General features: G+C 37.9%; 1 protein-coding gene across 16 annotated transcripts in view; it reads left to right on the top strand.

The window, feature by feature from the left end:
* ATP2B2 (ATPase plasma membrane Ca2+ transporting 2) overlaps positions 1 to 20447 on the top strand; it is a 405121-nt gene that overhangs the window by 171131 nt on the left and 213543 nt on the right. The window lies entirely within an intron of this gene.

The following is a 20447-nucleotide window of genomic DNA, read 5'->3' as shown; positions in this document are numbered from 1 at the left end:
TATGGAAAAACTGTTCTTTTATTTCTGGGGTTGGTGGTTAATATTAGATATAAGCAGATTGAAATTGATGATGAAGGCTTTTTGTTAGTCTTTGCTTAGTAAAAGGAGATTACAGATCTACTTCACAGTCCACATTTTTTTATGTCAAGATGCATTCTTGATTAGCATTTAATTTGTGAGAGGTCATCCATATGCATGATTAGCTCTTGTACCTTGCTCTGAAATAACTGTTTGACTCAGGTATCCAGCAGGTCTTTGATCACATACAGCTTTTACTTTGTTCATGTTCCTCTCATTTTAATGAAAATTGCTACCTGTGAAGACGTGTTTCATATTTTCCTTGTAGTGCTGCTAAAATGAATAAGTTTGTGAATCAGGCAGTAAATTAGGGCTTGTAGATAAGTTGTGTATAGTAATGCAGCATGAATATCTCTTTTTTACTTTTTTTTTTTTTTTTAACCCCCCTTTCTCATCCTTTTCATTTTTCTTTTTACATTTCTGTGGAGAATTGATTTTTGGCCCAGCACATCAATGGTAAATATGCTTGCATTATCACAGAAAAGGTCTCTTATTTACTTATTTATTTATTTTTCTGTTGCCAATGGAAGCTGAATGATATTTCTCATGCTTTCTGCATATATAAAAAGGCTTCATGCATGTATATTGACACAGCTTAGGAGAGTTTCATGCTTGTTGGTAGGATTACAGGTTACAGGAGACATGGTAATGCTGAACTAGGTATCATACAGTTCTTTTAAGAACTTCCATGAAGTGATTTTTGTGAGTGCATTTTTCTTTTAAATTTCATATAATGTATCTAGGAAACAGTTTTAAAGGATTATTTTTCCTCTTTCCTCCTCTCCCCTTAGTAAAATGTACAGCTTATCTTTTCTAATGCTCTAGAATTTGGCATGCAAACATTTCTCTAATGATTCAAAAATAATAATAATAAAAAAATCCGGTCTGAATACTGAAAATGTGAACATACATTTTGCTAATATATAAGAATGGTACAAGTATTTTCACCTTTATTTTTTTTTAATCCTGCAGATCATATTTTCAAATGTCAGTTGTGTACGTAATAATTCCCTCTTACATTTTGATATAAATACAGAAGTCATGACCTTGCACCTATCTCTAACATTCACTAAGACCTCGCTATACTGCAGTAGGACTACAGCAGCTGATAGTTCTGTAAACTGAACACACCTCCTTTTCGTAAATGTAAATACTTTCACAGGTTGGACTTAAAATAATGTTCTGAAGAGAATAAAGCAGCTTATTTGATTCACCATAATGTGGAACCTTGTAGAGAATAAGCTTAGCTTCTGCCAGATTTTTCATTACATTTTCAAGGGGAGACAAAGAAGGATATTACAGTTCACTGGAATTTAGCAAGTATTGCTATGCCTTTCTGGCTGATTGCTGAAAGTGAACAAAAATTCATTAACCTTATCTTATACATTATCTGATCAACTATAGAAAAATCATGATTAAAATTACATATTTATGGACGATTTAAATAAGCCAATTGAAACAGGTTTTTTTTTTAAAAAAGGCTAAGGATGATTATGATTAAATCATCTGCTCTAGAGAGTATTTTTTTTGCTTAATTCATATACTAAAATGTGTTGCTAAAGCTTAAGACAGTCTCTCTCATGCTTTCATTAAGATTCTTTTCTTGCTGAGCCAGGAAGGTAGCAATGAATCCCTTCTGAATGGAGGCTCCCTGGCAGTATGGCTCAGTTGCAAATCAAGCAACAGAAATCTGTGTGACCAGGATAGTTCTGCTGCCTCTGCAGCACCTGCAGTCCAGGCGTTGTGCTTGCGATTGGGAAATCTCAGCTTGGATTCAACTTGCTAGGGCTTTATTGTGCACAGCAGGGATGCTCGGTGCTGTAAGACTGCACAGAATTTATCCCTATATATCACCTATATTTACGTTGCATTCAATGATACCATATCCTTAGTGGAACGGTTGCATAATGGAACAGTATTTCTTCCTACATAGCTTATGTTGTGTATGCTGTACTTTTTTATATGCAAGTATAAATATACTTGATAAAATCCTCTAACCCTTAATTTCATGTATAAGACAATGAAGATGATCAGTAGCATTTTATAGTAATTTTTATTTTAAAGTATGATGTCCTTCCATACAAAGCACAAACATATTGTTCAATTTTAAGAGCTGTGGGGTTTGTGATCGAGGTTTTACAGTTTTTATTTGTGTCTAGGAAGAAAAAAAAAACATGTTTTCTATGTTATTTTTCTTAATATAAAATCTTATTTTGTGTATTAAAAATAGAGATTCACAGATGAAAAAACATTATCAATTTATAACAAAAAGTTTAGGAATGAAGCATATTTTAAAATAGCCCAGTAACACAAAAGTAGTTCTAGGACGCTGGCATTACTGCAACGTGCAGGACATACTCCTTTCTAATACTGTAAGTCAATTAAATTTGAAGTGCTGTGGGATGTCCACTTGAATATCAGACTTTGCATAGTTGAGAAATGGTGAGCAAGTTACAAAGTTTTTCCCTTGTACCACCTGGTATGGGAACAAGTTCATCCTGTTGGCATTGGTTCATGGATTTAAAGTAGACATTGCACGGTTAAAGCATATGAGGGTTGTGCACCAAGCTATCAGAGAAGTCCTAGAGGAGGCCTAACAGAAATAATTGTGATTTATTTGGAAGTTTGTGCAATTTCTACCTATTGTCTTCCGTCCACAAACATGGAAGCTGAAAGAGGTGGAGGAGTTAACCGATTTTACAGAGTCAGGGAATCAGAGCTGCTGAGGCTGGGAGGCCTCTGGAGATGGTTGTGTCCAACCACCCTGCCCAAAGCAGGTTCAATAAGAATAGGTTGGTCTGGTTTTAAATGTCTCCAGGGATGGAGACACCACAACCTGTTCCAGTTTGACCACCCTCGTGGTTTTCTCACATTCAGTTGGAATTTCCTGTGTTTCAGCTCTCTTTGCCTTTTTTAAAAAAACAAAAACAAAAACAAAAACCATTCACTGGGCACCACTGAGAAGAGTCTGGCTGCATTTTTTTTACTCCTTCCCATGGGGAATTAAACACATTGATCGGGTTCCCCCTGAGCCTTCTCTCCTCCAGGCTGGCCAGCCCCAGCTCCCTCAGCCTCCCACTGCCCAAGACTGAAGATGCTCCAGTCTCCTCCTCATCTCTGTGGCCCTTCACTGGACTCACCCCGGGAAGTCCATGTCTCTGCTGTACCAGGAGCCCAGCACTGGGCACAGCAACCCAGATGTGTCTCAGCACTGCCCAGCAGAGGGGAAGGATCAGCTATCTCACCGCGCTGGCAGCGCGCTGGCTGATGCAGCCCAGGAGGCTGTTGGCCTTCTTTGCTGCAGGGACGTGTTTCCGGCTCCCAGTCAACTTTGTGTCCACCTGGAGCCTCTCAGCCCTGCAGCGGGCTTTTCCTCCCCCAGAGCAGAATCCTGCACTTCCCTCTGCTGGGCTTCCTGAGGTTCCTGCTGGCTCAGTGCTCCGGCCCATCAAGGTCCCTCTGACAGGCACCACATCCAGCTGGTGTCACCAACCACTCCTCCCTCATTTGTATCATCTGCAGACTTGTGGGGGACATTGTATCATTCAGGTATTGATGAAGATGCCTGGCTATTGCATTGCAAGTAGTCACTGGACAGTAGATGATAGACCTCCTAGGTGTTTTCTTTTTTCACTAGATAACCCTTTTTGTGATATATTTCCATATTCTTTTTTGATTGCTAATGCACACTGGTGTGTTAAGAAGCAAATTCTGAAGTAACAAATGTAAAACCATAAGGAGAGAAATTTTGCTTAGGACAAAATGCCTTCACTCAAGCATTCCTTGATTAAAATGGAACTGCAATTTTAGGAGTTAGCCCAGAACTGAAACATTTTCCAAAAAAAAAAAATCCAAAATATGGTAAATACCCTGGATATATTTACAATTAAGAGTGTGAAAGATGTGATATTAAGGTCCAATACATTGCATCTACAGCCTAGGTGCACTATGGTATGTATATCAACTTTTTTTGAGGACAAAAAAATGTACTAAAATAAAAAAATATATATACTAAAGAATGAACACTTACAGCTGATGAAATAATTTCAATTGATAATTTCATTCAGTGCATTTTAATTAAAGTGAGTTAAAAATAAAACCATATGAATTGAATTAAAAATAAAATGAGTCTCAGTCCAATATGCTGAGAAATCTACTGCACAAAAAGAGGAGGTGCTTAACTGTTACACGCTGGGCAAAGAGGCGCTTCGGTAGTTCTCTTCCCAGCTCACTGGCCTTCCCAGCTCCTGACCTGTGGAAATAGCTACTTGTTTGAAGCAAATGGCTTTCCTCATATATACATCTCTTCTAAGGAGATTTCCTTAGATAAGAGTTGTCTTTGGTATGAGCAGTTATCTTCCATGCTGTTATTTGAGTTGTGCTTCATAGTCCAGTTCAGTGCAAACTTTGTACTTCACCTTGGGATGAGCTAGTGTTTAAATGCCACCAGGGTTACCTCCCTCTGCATACCCCAGCCAAAGTCTGATGATAACAAAACACCCACCTTGCTGGACACAAGTCAGCCATCACAGCTGAAACTGACCACTGGTTGGTTTAATGGGTATTTTAGGTGAAGCTCAGTCCCTCTGTGTACCACTACAGCACTGCTGATTTATAATGGAACAGGAATTTTCTCCTGGCTGCTGAACATGAGGTCAGACAGAATCAGTCTTAAGTCTCATGGTAAATGTGAAAATAGAAATGCTTCAAACTTTTTCCATAAGCCAGCAGGCTGATTGAAGCTGATCCAGCAGATGAAGAAGCACAAGGGTAGTCCTGCACCCAGGAGTGCTGGTAGCCAGTTACCAAGGGTGAGCCGGGAAATGGCAGCCCACTGGGGTCTGGGTATTGGCACGTATTCAAGGTGCAAGGAGAGGAGAGTGTTACCCTGCTTGATCTCTCACGCAGGCTGACCTGGGCATCCCCTGGCATTTGTTTTCATGCATCTCTCTGGTCTCCAGTACTCTTCCTTTTATTTTTATTTTTTTTCTCAGATGCCCCTCTTCTTGCAGACCACTTCTCTGGGGAACCCTTCTGCTGAGCCTCCTCTTCCTTCTGCAACTTGAGATCCCTGGTTTTCACAATCCCACCAGTCTGTGCATGTGGTCTGTCTCTACTGGTGGTGCTCTCACATCTCTTCACTAATTGGATTTGCCACTCTTACGGGGTTCAGGCACTATTAAAATTTGCAACCATCTCATACTGGCTGCAGCCAGCAAGAAGCACGCTTGTGCTTGAAAGTCTAAAGTTCAGTTTTGGACATAAGTACCCCCATTCCTCCCTCCCCAGTACATCCAATTATCTGCTGCGTCATGTTATTCAGTTTGATCTGTTTTTCAACTACAAGTGTAGTACACTTCTCGGCTAGGGCTGGTGAGGATCTTCATTCCTATTGTCTTTTTTCTTCCTCATGCCATTGCCTTCTGAAAGCAGACATAACCATCCCCAGTCTTTGTTGCTGTAGGTTTCTGTGCACTCGTGGGTCTTGAGAAGCGTTACACTTCAGAGCAGTATGGCCTATTTTGGCACGTGCAATATATGCTGTTTATCTTGCGGGATCGATGAATATATTATGATGGTTGTCCTCAGCATATAACTAACCTTGAAAAAATCTGATGCTGATGAAGCACCATAAAAATGTGCTGCTACCATTATGGCTTGTCTTTCAGAACAGTACCCTTTGTGTCACACAGGTAATTAGAAGACAGCAGTGTTCCCAATAGCCTGTTCCAGCCTGCTTGGGGAATGTGTGATCCTGAATGTCAGGAGGCAGCATTGATTTGCGTCCTTTGTAAGCTGGTTTAGAAATAAGCTTGTCCTGGCCGAGGAGGACCATTTCATTTTATGCTGCATGCTTACTGCATTCCTCTCCTCTGCTTGCATTATAATGAAGATTTTGCATGATGTTCTAAAAATATATTGACTGATGTTTGATATTTAGGGACCAGTGAAAAGCAATTGCAATGTAATAATCATTTTTGTGTTCCTTTTCACAAAGAAATGTGATTGCTTTCTCCCTGCACCGTACTTAAAGGAATCCCTAATAATGAATCTTTGAGCTAACCTGGGAAATTTGAAGAAGAATTCTGTGCATTTTTAGATGCACTGTAGATTGTCACATTACCCACGAAGGGCATTTGCGCTGTAAGAGTTACCTCTGTAATGCTTTAGTGGGAAATTGTCATGCAGACTGCTGCAGGACAAGGTGAAATGCTAAATCAGCATCACTGAATAAGATGGCTGAACAAGCCATGAAAGCAACCCATCAGAAGCAATGATATGCCTGATTTCCATGCAGTATTCCTCCCTCTTTCCATATAGGCTTGGCAGCAAACTCTTTGTTCTGCAGGGTATTTGGCTCCTGCTCAGGGCTTGGTGCCTCTCCCATCCCCTCATGGCATTGGTTTGCACGGGGCAGGCCAGACCTTGTCACTGAGGGGTCTGCCTTTGTCTTGCAGTCACCAAGAGGAAGAGGAAAGGACTACCATGATGTTCCTTGCACTGTGCCAAGACTTTCCCTTCAGGGCATAAGGGTTAGGAGCTGGTATTTTATTGCAAAGCATATGTGGGGAGCTGGTAGTCCACAGGGCACCCAATTTACATGTATGCACCACTGTATATAGAGTCTTTCGTTAGGTTGATTTTTAAATATATATATATATTTTTTCTGAAATAGTATTGAGCGTTTCTGTTTGTTCCGTGTAGTTCTTAAATATTGTAAATAGACAAAGAAGGCAGAGGGATGAAATTTATCTACTTGTGTGGGCTGAAAAGGGGAGACAAAAGAAGGAAACACAGCTTTTCCAGGACTATGAGATGCAGCAATGAGATGTGGGTACAGACTGCTGGAGTCTGTATCAAATGAAGGTCTTTCAATATGCAGGTGGGACGTGGCTGGTCCCCAGGCTAGGGGGGAAGGCCTGGGGGAGCAGCAGCTGCCTGTGGCTGGTGGCAGAGCTGACCTTGGGGTAGGGACGATGAGACCACAGAGGCAAATTGTGCTCACTGTGACAAAAGGTACTCACTGCTGCAAGGGCTGAGATGCTATTTCTTTTGTTATCTTCATATTAAGCTTAGTGTAACTGTTCATTTTAACAAACTCTAGTTACTATGCTGTTCCCTAGCTTATTACAGATTTCCCACCAACCCAGAAGCAACGTTTAAAAAACCCAAAACCTGCAGAAGGGAAGGGACATATAAAATCTGCAATGCAGAAATAGGATTATATATTTATCTGACTTCTCATGTAGACAGATGATTAATATAGTACAAACTACAGGATTTATATCTTGGTATATCATTAAGGTTCCCTGTAATTCTAATGTGAGAAGATAATAAATTAAGTGTCCTCTTCCCTGCCCTTGTCCTCCTTTTTCTAGTTTAGAAATATACTTAGAAGTTTTAATCTGAAAGCATAATTCTGATACTAGAACTGAGGCTGGAAAGAAATGAAAGAGAAAATGGAAGACATCTGAAGTGTTTTTTTCTTGAACCTTTTGAAGCATTGAAATTGAGTGCATGAGGTCTTCATATGCAAGTCTCATTTACATATCTTTTTTGGATTAAGAGGTTATCTTTGAAACTAACACTAGAAAAATATTTGGGGGGATGGATTTTTTTATTATTTTTTTTTTTTTTGGAGAAAGAGAAAACTCCAATATCATTTCTTAATCAGGTCCAGTTTCCTTTTAAGGAAATATTGTTCTCCTTTATCTTATCTGGAGCAGATGGAAGCTGCAGATACAGGACATATGTCATTTCTAAAGGTTTTATTGTCAATAAGGTAAATAGTATTTTTGGAACCTTAATTACCAGACCCTAAGAGAAGCACATATGCATTAAAAATAATTTTGAGTAAGAACACTGTGAAAGAATAACTAATAACATAACTAGAACTATATGCATACTTAATAATCCTTTACAACAAGGCACTTTATTTCGTTTGGGAGACAATACTGCTGATAGCTCATCCCTGAGATCCTCTTGTCTGTGATCAATAGGAATCAAAGAAGATTAAGGTCTATGATTCTGTCTAGAGCCTATGTGCCAGATTTGTTACACTAAGTAAAATATAACACCAAAACCTGCTCTCCTTAGGCAGAGGCATGATCTGGGGGTTGCGACAGTGGCATGAGAATTGAAGCGGTACGCTCAGTGCTGAGGTGGGTAACACGGAAACTGGAAACTCCTCAGGAGATTTTGTGCTGATAAGGACAGTTTTCATTTTGATTTTGAGGCTTTCTTGAGAAGAGTTCTGACTATTGCTGGATTAGGAAAGGGATAAATCATTCAAAATAGAATAGAAAAGAAAAAAAAAATATAGAGAACATAATGTATATACACGTATATATATAAATAAAATCCACAAAAGCACCCTGAATAGGGAGCAGTTGCTATAAAGTCCTTTTTGTTGTTTGGTTTACTGTATAGTTCAGTTCCATTCAAAGTAATTCTTTCAGTGGTTCACTTGAAAACAATAACAATTTTGTGCTCCCTCCCACACACAGATCCACTCCCTTCCTCACTAATTCTTGTTTGACCTTACAACAAGTTCTGTAGAAACTTTCCTACCAGCTGCCAGATATTCTGTTAAGGAGTTACTGAGGAGGCTAGCAAGACATTACCGTGTTGGTCTGCTTTTGGCATTTGCCCTCCACTGAACAAAGAGCCTCCAAGTTTGACGTCATGATCAATTCAAAATTTTATATGGATTTGACTTTCTCTCTCATAGTCTACCTTTATTATAGCAGTGACGTGCCACTACGGTAATAAGAAGACAAAAAGGGGTAAACTTGTAATTGCTTTAGGAAAAAAATGTATTGGGACCTATGAAATTCATCCCTGTGAAAGATCAGAGAGACCATGGGAAAAAAAGCACTCGCTTCATTAAGTCACATAGCACAAAACATCTATGGTGATGCCCCCAAACGCTCTTTGAAACCACTTTTAATTCATTTTAGGAAGGAAGGAGCTTATGTTACTCTCTCTCTCTCTCTCTCTCTCTCTCCCCCCCTCTCTCTCTCTTTCTTTTTTTTTTTTTTTTTAAGACGGACTCTCCCTGAACCTGTTATTTCATGACTAAAAGTAAAGATAGATCAGCTCCATTGGAAAGGTAGAGGGTGATATTATGGGCCTACTCATGAGGAAGGGTCTCATAAGAAAAAAATATGTAGACCAATGACAATGATTCAGAGGTGTTCTGAGCTGCCTAGAGGATGGAAAAAAATATTGATGTAATTATGGTATTTCAGAGGGCCTCTGTTAATTGTGGCAAACTCTTCTGTCTGTCTTCTTGCAAACCGAATTCTTGACTCTAGGAAGATACCCAGCCATTTATGACAAGATGCTGTGATGCCTGCCTTGGAAGAAGGCTTTTGTGCTACATCTGTCTTGTCCAGTTGTACAGGCATAAGAGTATTTGTGAAGATCTTATCCACAGAATACAGTAAATACATAAGTGACTAGTAAAGTAACTGAAAAGCTTGTATGTCTGATTTTAAAATCTCTTATACGCATTTCTACAAGGTATTTGGAGCACTCCAGCTATCAGTCTGTCCTTCATATATCCATACAATCTGTGTATGTCCTCAAAGTCTTCAGCAATGATTTGCCTCCCTTGAGCCTCAACATCAAAGCCCAGCAAGGTTGATTTTAGCTCTTCATCTCTCTTAAATATATACCCATAGGAGAAATGTCATTTGCTGTGTGGCTTTGTGAGGCTTTTTGAGAGGAGTTGTTGAGAATTGAGGTCATGCTAGTTCAGCCTGGCAGCTGAGTGCCTCAGCTTGGTTTTCTCCACAGCCAACGACTCCCTAGAAGTCTTTGGCTCAGATTTTCTTGCTTGACTGTGTCACGCAGTCTCTCCCCTTTATTCAGACCGATGGTTGTATCGGTTGTTGCTGCTTGTTGATCTTCGTCGGCATCATCTGCTTTCATTAGCATTTTTCAACAAAAGAATGAATCAGAATAAATCACAACTAATAGAAATATAGGAAGAGATTATCATTTTGCAAAGCTGAACTCTCTCAGAGGAGATTACATATTTGAACGGAACAAATACAACTTCATAAATAAACTAAATTAAATATCATCTAATTTTACTTTTGAAGCCAAATACTTTTAATCCATACTCAGCTTCTCATGGAAATATTTCCCAACTCAGTTTCATTCTTTGAAGCATTCTTATTCATATTTAAAAACTAAAAATGTGCCAAATTGAACAACGCTTGTGTATGCTGAATAAATGTAAAAGCTTGGGTGCATTACATAATAGGCTGAGAGTTGGCAAGTGAAAGTGATTGCTTTTGTGAGTGTCCAAGCAGTAGTGTAAAAAATGTTTCTGAGAACCTAGTATTTCTCTCTAAAGTAGTCTGACTGATGGCATATCTGAAAATATAGCTTAATGGAATGCAATTGAAGATATATATACATTTCTCCAGGGACAATTCATGCAGCAATTCCGGGGGTGCAAATATTACACAGATGCTCTGCATTTTGAACAAGTCCTTGCTCATTGATGCAAGATATGCTTCTCCTGCAAACGTTGTTAGAATTGGGAGCATTTAAACATCCCTAATATATTCCTTGTGATTGAAAATGGTCTTTAACAAATATCTTCTTCTTAAACAAGAAATAATCTTTCACAGGATATAAAAAATGTGTAATACCACGCAATAAAGTTCAAGACTTTTTTCAATCCATCTGATGTTCAGTGTAAAACACATGATCAAAACCCATATTCCAGTAAAAGACTTAAATGCAGTTCTTTCTGACATGTTTGTTAAATTGCTATGTGTAGGCTGCACCTGTCCAGTGACTTCAGTGGCTGAAAGTAGTTGACAAGGATTTTCAAAAATACTTAATTTCCAAGTAAATCAGCTTTAAGATTTCCAAGAACTTTTTGGTCTGCAGAGACCAAACAAAACATAAGCAGTGAAAGTCTTGAAGAAATAATTTTGCTTTTAAAAATATATATTTATTATTGTCTATTTTTATTTACATTTATTTTTGTTGGAACACAATAATTCCTCTCCAAAAGTAGTAAAAAAACCACAACTTTTTACAAATCTCTTTTCATATTAAATCACAAATATCAATACTTTTAGTAAAATTATAGGTTTTTTGCCACACTTAGAGTTTTAAAATAATAGCTAAATGTTAACTTTTCCCATTGTTTGAATTGTTTTCCCCATGTAGTACCAATAAAATAAAACTTGCTAATTCTCTTTAGTGAGTTAGAAGTGCTGTGGATTAATGAGTATTGTTTCATCAAGATAGGAGGAAAACACAGGAAATGTTAGATGCACATTCAAGTTTGTTTTGTTTTGTTAATTAGATATCTTTGTTCTAACTATTTAGATATCCAAGATATCTTAGATATAAGATTATAAGATATCTAATTTGCTAATTAAATATCTTTGTTCTAACTATTTAGGACTAACCTCTGTAGCAGCCCTGATGGCAGAGACCCCCCACTAGAGATGCAGCCAGCAGGGGCCCAGGACTTTTTTGCTGTATATACAAACTGCTACGCCAAATGGCATAAGCAAGAGCAGCACAAGGACATTTTGACTCATGCAAATTGCATCTACAGTGAAGGTCTTTCTGGCAGTAAAGGTGTTAATAATCTGTTTTTTTTTGCAAGTATTTCTGAAGGTAGGTGAAGGCCCTAGTGGTAGAAGGGATGCCATAGGCAGGCCAGTGACAATGGTCGTCTTCAAAGCCCAGTGTATGGAGTTTGAGAACTTAAATTATTGAATTTCTTTGTCCCCTGAAATGCAAACCAGCTGTCAGCAGCTAGAAGCCATAGAGGCTGGTTTTGCTTGCTTCCCCTTCCTTCACAAAAGGGAGTTCTGGACAAGTCTCCTGTCTAGGAAATTGATCACATTGCTGGCAAAAAATATGATCCCATTGGTTTCTGAATGCACACAGATTTATCTGAAATGAAGGAAAATTTCTAGTTCTCCAACTGAATGTGTAGCCAGCATAATTGTTTGGTGTTAGGAAGATTTGTGATAATGGTGTGAATGCTGCTGCTGTAGTGCTTCTCTACATTTCTGGGATGTCCTTGAATGTCCTTGATGTCACCTTTGCAGTGATGATGAGTTGATAGGAGGGTTAATTTCATTAGTAGAAAGCAAGAGGCAAGAGCTAGATGAAGATGTTTTGCAAATGAGATGTTTTCATAATTGTGCATTATAAAAATACCACTAACATAGGAGTACTTGGCCTTGGAGGACATGTTGTTGATAGGCATATGCTCTTCAGGGTGGGAGCAATGCAAGAGGTCAGGTACAACCACATATATTAAAAAAATATTAAAAACTATCAGTATTTCCTGTAAATAGTACTTACTAGATTTTGACAATTGCTGCAAAGTCTGATGCAAAAAAATAAAATAATAAATATTTGGCATAAGAGCTTTGGTGGTTTTGGTACTACATCCATCTGCAAGAAGAAACATAAAGATTTAATTTATTATTGAGATTCATCTCAACTATCTGTTAATTATTACAACTTATTTTAATGTATTTAGATTTTAACTTCCAAACATATTGCTTAACTTTAAAAAAGACTATTTCAAAATATATTTTTTCAATAAATGAGCTATCTGAACTTTAGAGTTTTAGCCACCATTACATATAACAAGTATATTAATCTGTTAAAAACTGATACCTCTCAAAAAAGAGCTTTTTGGATGGTTCAGTGAGGATTTGATATTTCAGCAATCAAGGCATGAAATGCATAGCATGACCTAGCATTCAGGCTAAAACCTTATTTGTTCAGAAACATTAAATATTCTCTTACCATACACAAGATATTGAATTTTTTATTAAAATCTGCATGCATGAATCATTCACAGGGAGTAACACAAGGTAATGTACTTGGTTGCAACTCAAACTAAATAACCTCAGTTCCAGCAAATGTTTCTAATCAAGGGCAAGTAGTCTGGTATGATGCTGCAGAATTGTTTGCTAGTGTGCAAAGAATATTTTTAACCGTGTGTTGTCAGGAGTTGGTGGGGTTTCTGCAGCAAACCCAACAAAAGGGAGCTGGAGGAGATCGAGCACAGCAGTTCCTGCTGTGTGCCATTCTCTGCAGAGGAACGGGCAGGCATCGTTTGCAGGGAGATCGCCTGGTGCCCTTTGCTGGGGCGCGCATGCGGAGAGAACCAGAGCTGGATTTTAGAATTAACATCAGGTATGGGTTGTGCTAAGTAAGAGTGCATTTAATTGAATGCCTCTATCTTCTGAAGTTATGACTAAGAATTGTCATTGGTAGATTTCTCTGGAGAGGCACATACAGTAGTGGTCCTCAAGAGGCTATGTAATTTGCCCTGCTTGCTTTCTGGAGAAAACGTTTCTAAAGCTGTGTAAAAGTGGAAGTCCTAAATATAAGCTGAGTCAGTATCTATCACTTATTTTTTCTTAAAAGATCCCATTAACCCCATGGCCTTCCAAAAACATGCTCTGGTTCTGAGGTGCTGTATATTTGAATTTTAAAAGTAATACATGGTGCATATGAATAGATATCATTAACAGCAGTTGGCAGTGTCCTACATAGTAATTAGGATCATGACCAGTGAAATATTCAGAAGTTAAAGAAAAGAGGAAGTACCTGAGTTAATTAGATCTGCTCATTTGTATATATATAAATATATATATATATATATTTAGAATAGGTCTTTTTAAAGCATTTCAGCCTTTATCTTCTTGTAAATCCAACCGTGTTATTTACTAACTGGTTTTGATGGCGTGATTTTTTTCAGTCACGTCTGTTTTAAAGGGTTTTAACCTAAATGATTTATTTCTAGTGGAGCTACACTAGATGAGGCAGCCCGTATAGATGAAGTGGGTGCATAATGGCTAAAATAGGCAAAATAACAGAGTGAAGAATCTGAAGCTCATCCATAAAAAATCCATGTTGAAGAAGAAGGCATGAAAATAAGTCTGTCTACATTTTAGCATATCCTGAGACTGAAGAGGAATAACTTTTTTGGTTGACACAGATGGATTGTGTTTCGTTTCACATGCTTCCTAGAAAATTTTGTTTCTTTTAATGTCTTTCTCAGTTCATAGATTCAACAGACCTGCTATTGAAGAGTTCTCATAATTACTCCATTTTGGCTTTTGAACGGAGGGTGCTGTGCACATTTGAATAACGTTACAAAACACTCTATGCTGTGTTTGAGAAGTGTAATTTCTGTGTGTGCCATGCTGTAATTTATACTCTGTCGATTAAGGAATAAACATGGCATGTAAATACGTATCAAGAGATATAAGAAAGCAGGCTTATGTAAGCCACGATCAAAGCCTGTGCCCTGGAGATAGAGGCTGGGAGGCCAGTAAAGCACAGGGAGGAAATGGCAGGAGAAGTGACTGCTGCCCATGGAAATAATGGGGCCTCCACTTGCTATTCATTTGGAATCATTCAATGTGTCTGTTTTATCATAGATATTTTTCCAGGTACTGAAAGACTTCTTGGCCTCCCTTTTCCTTTTAAAGCAGTTCATTGGAACTTTTTTTTTTTTTTTTTTTTTTTTTTTGTAGAACTAGACCTGTGATAAGTAACTGAAATATTCACTTATAATTTTCTGCATCTGAAGACATTCCAAAGCTCCTCTTATCAGTTCAAATGAATGTATGCCTTTTCATGTATCGTGGCTCTGTATTTTTGTCTCTTTCCCTCTTTCCTTTTCCTGAATACTTGGTCAAATGTAAAACTTCACTATGAAATCAAAAATTCTCTAATGTATGCTTAAATCATATATAAAAAGGCTATCAGCTATCTTTTTTTACTTTTTTTTTTTTCTTTTAATTGTTTTCTGAAGAAAGCAGTTTGTAACCACGACATGCGTCTCTGTAACAGAAGAAAATGTGGAAAGCAAGCCAGTAGCAAATTGTAATGGACAACCAGTCCAGTTATTCTCCAGATGACACATTTCATGTCATGCAAATTTAGGACTGTAGTCTGTATAAATTCTGTGGTCATAGTCCATCTATGGTGGTGTTCATTTTTTAGTGTGCAAACAGTGTTAAGACAATCTAAAAGCTTTATGTGGGTGTTTTAATACCCTGAAATGGTGTTGCTTTTCTTTCTCTTCCTTTGGCTGTTCAGCAGCGATGCCTGCCTGGGTAGACGAATACCTTCGGAAGACCATTCTTGCTTGTCCTTATCGTTTGGTTCCTGAAACATAGAAATTTGCTGTAATTTATGGTTAGTTCTTCTTTCCCTATTGCTTTCATTGCTAAGAATAGTTTGTAACAGTGGTAACAGATGAATATATATATATATATTTCTCTTTGACCTTGATTTTATTTTTTCTGTGGAAAAAATCTGGGCTTCTTCAGCTAATCAGAAAAATCTTGTAATGAGTTCAAGTAATGCAGTAATATGTGTTCTGCTAATATTACATTTAAAAGCATGTGCTTTTTCTTTTCCTTTTTTTTTTTTTTTAAGTTCTTTCTCCTTCTCATGTTTGCGAAGAACAGAAACCAGAAATATAATTGTAAAAAAAAAAAATGGAGCAAGTGTCAAAACCAAAGTTAAAGATACTTTTTTTTTTTTTTTTTTTTTGTTTGTTTGTTTGTTTGTTTTTTTGCATGGCCAGTAGATGACGGAAAGAATGGAAAACCTGGAGTATGTACTGGGGGCAGAATCAAGTAGTCTATCAAGCAAAATTACTTTAGTATGCATTTGTGTAAACAGGCTACTTTTGAAAACAAGCTGAAGAAAGCCTGGGCAAATACAGGAAAGAGCTTATGATGGTTTGAGCACAACGTATCAAATAATTGTGCTTTGGTATCATCTTATATATCTTAGTATGTGTTGTTGAAGCCACACTTTTCCTTTTTTGAAAGGTCACAGGATTGTAGTTCCTCTTTAATTAGTCCAGTAACATAGATTTTGACTCAGCTGTTGCATACGATGAGGATTGGAACTTGCTATTTGAAAGTGAACGTCTTGGGCCAGCTAACCTTACAGTTGTTGAGCTTTTTGTCTGCTAGTGAGTGGCAGAAAAAGATGTGCTTTTCTAAACTCTGCCAGACCACAGGATGTGCCTTGGACCCAGCCCTCTGAAAGGTGCAGCAGGAGCCCTGCTGCACCATCAGCCCTACTGGAAGTTTTCATCTCGTGAGTACTCTATTGCACTCTTAATACTCCCATTTTTATTTTTTTTTCAGTGTATTTATGTTATGTATGTGTATTTATATACATACATACACATATAAAATATATGTATATTTTGCATATATATGTATTCATATAAATATTTGTATAAAAAATCATTTCCTTTAAGGGAGTGCGTACTACATTACCTGAGCAAGTCTGAATGGTTTAGTAGTAATTTAACATTAGTTAAGTATAACATAATGAAGTATTAAGTAACAACTTAGCAACAATGACAAAGTGGTTTAAGTCATCAAGTACCATCATTGTCTGGTTTTGAGAGAGAGAGAAAGGGATGAGGTTATAAACAGGATCATTTCTCCTATATTGGCTTCAGTGCTGTAATCTGAACATACTTTTAGGACTGTGAAATAGCACTTCAGATACGTGTATATGTTCTAAAGCCACAGTTCATGTTTGCAAATATATTCATATACAAATCTGTATTTGTACAGGGGTGTTCTTCAAATTAGCGATTAGACTGCTCTGTCTACAAAGGTGGAGACTTTTCATGCAAACCTTTTGATGGGTTTTCTGGGGAAGGACATATACACTAAAATCTAATAATGATTAATTATGCACTTAATTGAAATAATTTAAAAGCCTGAAAAAAATCTTTGAGAGAAGAGATTCATTTTGAATTTAATTTTCTTAGACAAGGAGACTTTAAAAGGTATTGGCAGCTTCTTCTCTCATTTCAGTCTTTGTCCTCCCACTCTGTGACAGCTGCTGCTCAGCATTTTTCTTCCTCTTCTTAGTCTTGATGAGCAGATTTTTTTTTTTTTTTTTTTTTTTTGATTCCTGTTGGGCTTGAGCTGCAAGCAGTTGGTGCTCATGAATATCATTAAAGCTGGTGGGGGAAGAGGCAGGTAATGCAGCATCTTTTGTTAGGGCTCTGACTGTATTGTACATTTTTTTCAAGACTAGGGTCGTAAGCATGCTCAGTGAAAGGGCAAAAGGCTAGTTAGACAAATATGTCTGTGGGCAAACCTGTTTGGAAAATTTGAAGAAGAAAATGGAGTGCTAGGAATTGAAGTTGAACAGAAGTCTTCTGGATTGAAATCAAACACTTTGGAAATCTCAAGGTGTTGTTCTACTTAACTTTCTGAAGCTCTGTCTGGATTTTACCTATTGCCAGTCATATTGTCACCTTTCAACTCAAGTAAGAAGCACTAAAAGCGTTTCAGTAGAGATTGTGTTTATTTTGTATCTTTGTGGTTTATTCCCAATGTGTGAGATTGTAGCTGATGTAAGAGAACTGTTATTTCCTATAAACTCATGGCTAAACAAGTTGTTTTACAAGCAAAGCCATTACCAAGCTGAGGTTACCTACAACTCTTGTGCAGCTTTTCCAAGTTCTTTTGCCACAACGACCTTATCCCATTGCAGATGTTGTTGTGGCTTCCCTGTACTCTTTTGCATTTGATCCCTCTCTCTGTCTCTAAGCCAGCCTCATGGTATCCATGATATCCGTGCCTTCCTGTTGGTAGCTGCGCTACGTCCTTTCCCTTCTCCTCTCCCTTCCTGCACAGTGCCACCTTCCCCTGCTGCCAGACCAGCGGCTGCCCCTGCTGTTGGCGTGCAAGGACTGCCCATCTGGTAAGCCACGAATGGCTGTTACAGCTTCTCCATCACTATCTGTGCTAATGAGCGCTCCTCCTAGTCAGACCCAGATTGATATTCAAGTACTCAGGAATGTGGTAGGACCTAAATACTTGTGAGTTCTCTGTTCATCAAATTGCTTGCAGCTGATGACTGAATTCAGGACCTGGGAGTCAGGGCTAGACAGCAGTGCAGAAGCCTCAGTTCCTGGGGAAAGCAGGCTTAACAGCGAGCAGAAGTTTTGATAAAATCAGGGAGAATGAAACTTGTTTTGTGAACATAACCTCTAATTTTGTCATTGTGTAAATAATAAAATTACAACAAAACCAAGCATCTTCTACAATAAAGCAGTAGTAAAACTGTCCTTCAGAAGATCTACTTGTATTAATGCAAACAATTTATTCTGGTATGTTAAATGCAGAAGTGTATAATGCTTACAGAGACATACACATACCATGTGTTTTATAATTCACCTGTTAAAAATAGGAAATATTCCAAATTGTACTAATTATACTAGGCCAAAAATGATTTAATTGCATGATTACTTCTGTTATTGTAGCATCAGTGAACGAAATAATTTATGAAAAAAAAATTTCAACAGATGACCACAATGTTTTATTTCTCAGTACTGATCATTGGATTATGAAAATGGATTACAATTGAGTAATGAGTACTTCAAGCCCCTGAATGATATGATTTCTGTAAATGTCTCCTTGATGTCGTTAACCTTGAGCTTTCTGAGGAATAACTGACTCTGTAAGATTTGCCTATACCTAATATTTTGTAATGAATTTACTCTGTGTGTGTGTGTTTATTAATATACCAGTGAGACCTAACTGGAAGTTGCTCAGATGAATATACTGGGTTTAGAAAAAGATATGGGGAGTGTGAAATTGCTATTTTTGAGCAGACTACAGTTCTACTCAGACCTGGGTTTACATGGTCCTATTCATCAAATAAAATAATCTTGTAAAATCATAGTATGAAAAATCAGAAATTTGCCTGTTTAAATTAGAGCAGTACTCCCTGGAAAGTTCACTGAAGAATTAATTCTGGAAAAACTACATATTTCAGTTTTACCTGTTTCAAATAGCAAATATGCCAGCAGTAAACTGTGAGTGAGATGCAGTAATCTTTTTTGGTCATCCTTTGCCTAGAGGGCTGTCAGATTTTTTTTTTTTTTTTTTTTTTTTTTTTTTGTCAGATCTGAAATGGTAAGTTATAATTATTTGGAGGCAAGGGTACCCATCTGAGTGTTCGTTTTAAGGCACATGGTGAAAAGTATGCCATCTGACAATGGGAAAGAAAAGCCTTAAGAACTGGGTTGGTAATTAAGGTTTTTGATAACACCAGCTTTGGGGAACTGTTAAAAGGGCTGAAAGATGTGCAGTGCCATCAAGCAATTCTCTGTAAACATCCTTCTAGTTTGGAGTATTTTTCTTTTAAAATATGTTCACTGAATAGATGAACAATACAGCACCCCCCAAAACAAACAAACAAACAACAAAAAAAACAATCTTCAGGGGCAGGCTTGTAACTGCATGTTGGTTTCAGGGTGTTGATTCATTAAATTTTTCATGGGAAAGCCTGCATTGAATATCCTGCTTTCAGACCAGCCTGGTGCTGTTGTGCTGGTTCATGGATGATTTCGGTTCCAGTGTCTTACAGAGTAAGGTCAGACCTAGGCAGCTTGGCTTGGAACAAAATCTCTCATGTTCTGCATTCTTGCCATCGCTCTTGAATCTGTAAATGAAAGGCTCCAAATTTATTTAACTGCCAGATAGCAGAAAGGAAACGTCAGCATGCTAGCATCTTCCTCTTCCCTGAAACTTGCTAAATCAACTACATTACACCCACAGATACAGCAATTATGTAGAGAAAATAAACAGTGTGAGTGACACTGTGAGGGAGACAAAACCCTGTGTCATCTAGACTACTGCAGCCTGTCAGAAAATGTGTTCTGGACTTCTGCAAAACAGATGAGCAGGTAATTCAAAGCAGAAATGGGCATTTGACAGCAATCTAGGAAGCATGGTAGATGGACAGGCTTGAAGGACCTCAATATTTTTACAGACACGTGGAGTAAAGCCATTCCTGAATAGATCAAAGTTGCAGAGACAAATGCCCCCTACATACCCCTGTCTGCCCATCATCCCCTGGCTCCTGGCATTTACTGCAGATGTGCCGTAGACATAAAAAATATCATACTTTTGTTTTGGGTTGTACCAGGGTTTTCTCTTGAGAGACCCTGTCCTAAGAAAAATAACCATCCCCATGTGCTGTATTTGCAGACTCCTGAGGTTTGCTTTTGATCTGGATGAACTTTTAGTCCCTGCCGTCCTGTTAACTAAATATCCTCCTTAGTGCAGCTGAGTGGGGAGGAGTGGGAAGGGACCTGCATACCTTCCTGGGCTTGGACAGAAACCTGCTGAAGGGAAACACACTCCTTCTGAGGTTTTGTTTGTGCAATAGTTGTGCTAAAACCAGTGTAGGGAGAATGATGGATGCCTTACTTCTGGTTCTTCTGGTTATTAGTTTCTTCAGAAATACTTGTGCTTTTTTTTTTTTTTTTTTTTTTTTTTTTTTTTTTTTTTTTT

Source organism: Oxyura jamaicensis, chromosome 12 (genome assembly GCF_011077185.1).
Source record: "Oxyura jamaicensis isolate SHBP4307 breed ruddy duck chromosome 12, BPBGC_Ojam_1.0, whole genome shotgun sequence".
Taxonomy (NCBI): Eukaryota; Metazoa; Chordata; class Aves; order Anseriformes; family Anatidae; genus Oxyura; species Oxyura jamaicensis.
This window is presented reverse-complemented; position numbering and strand designations above follow the sequence as displayed.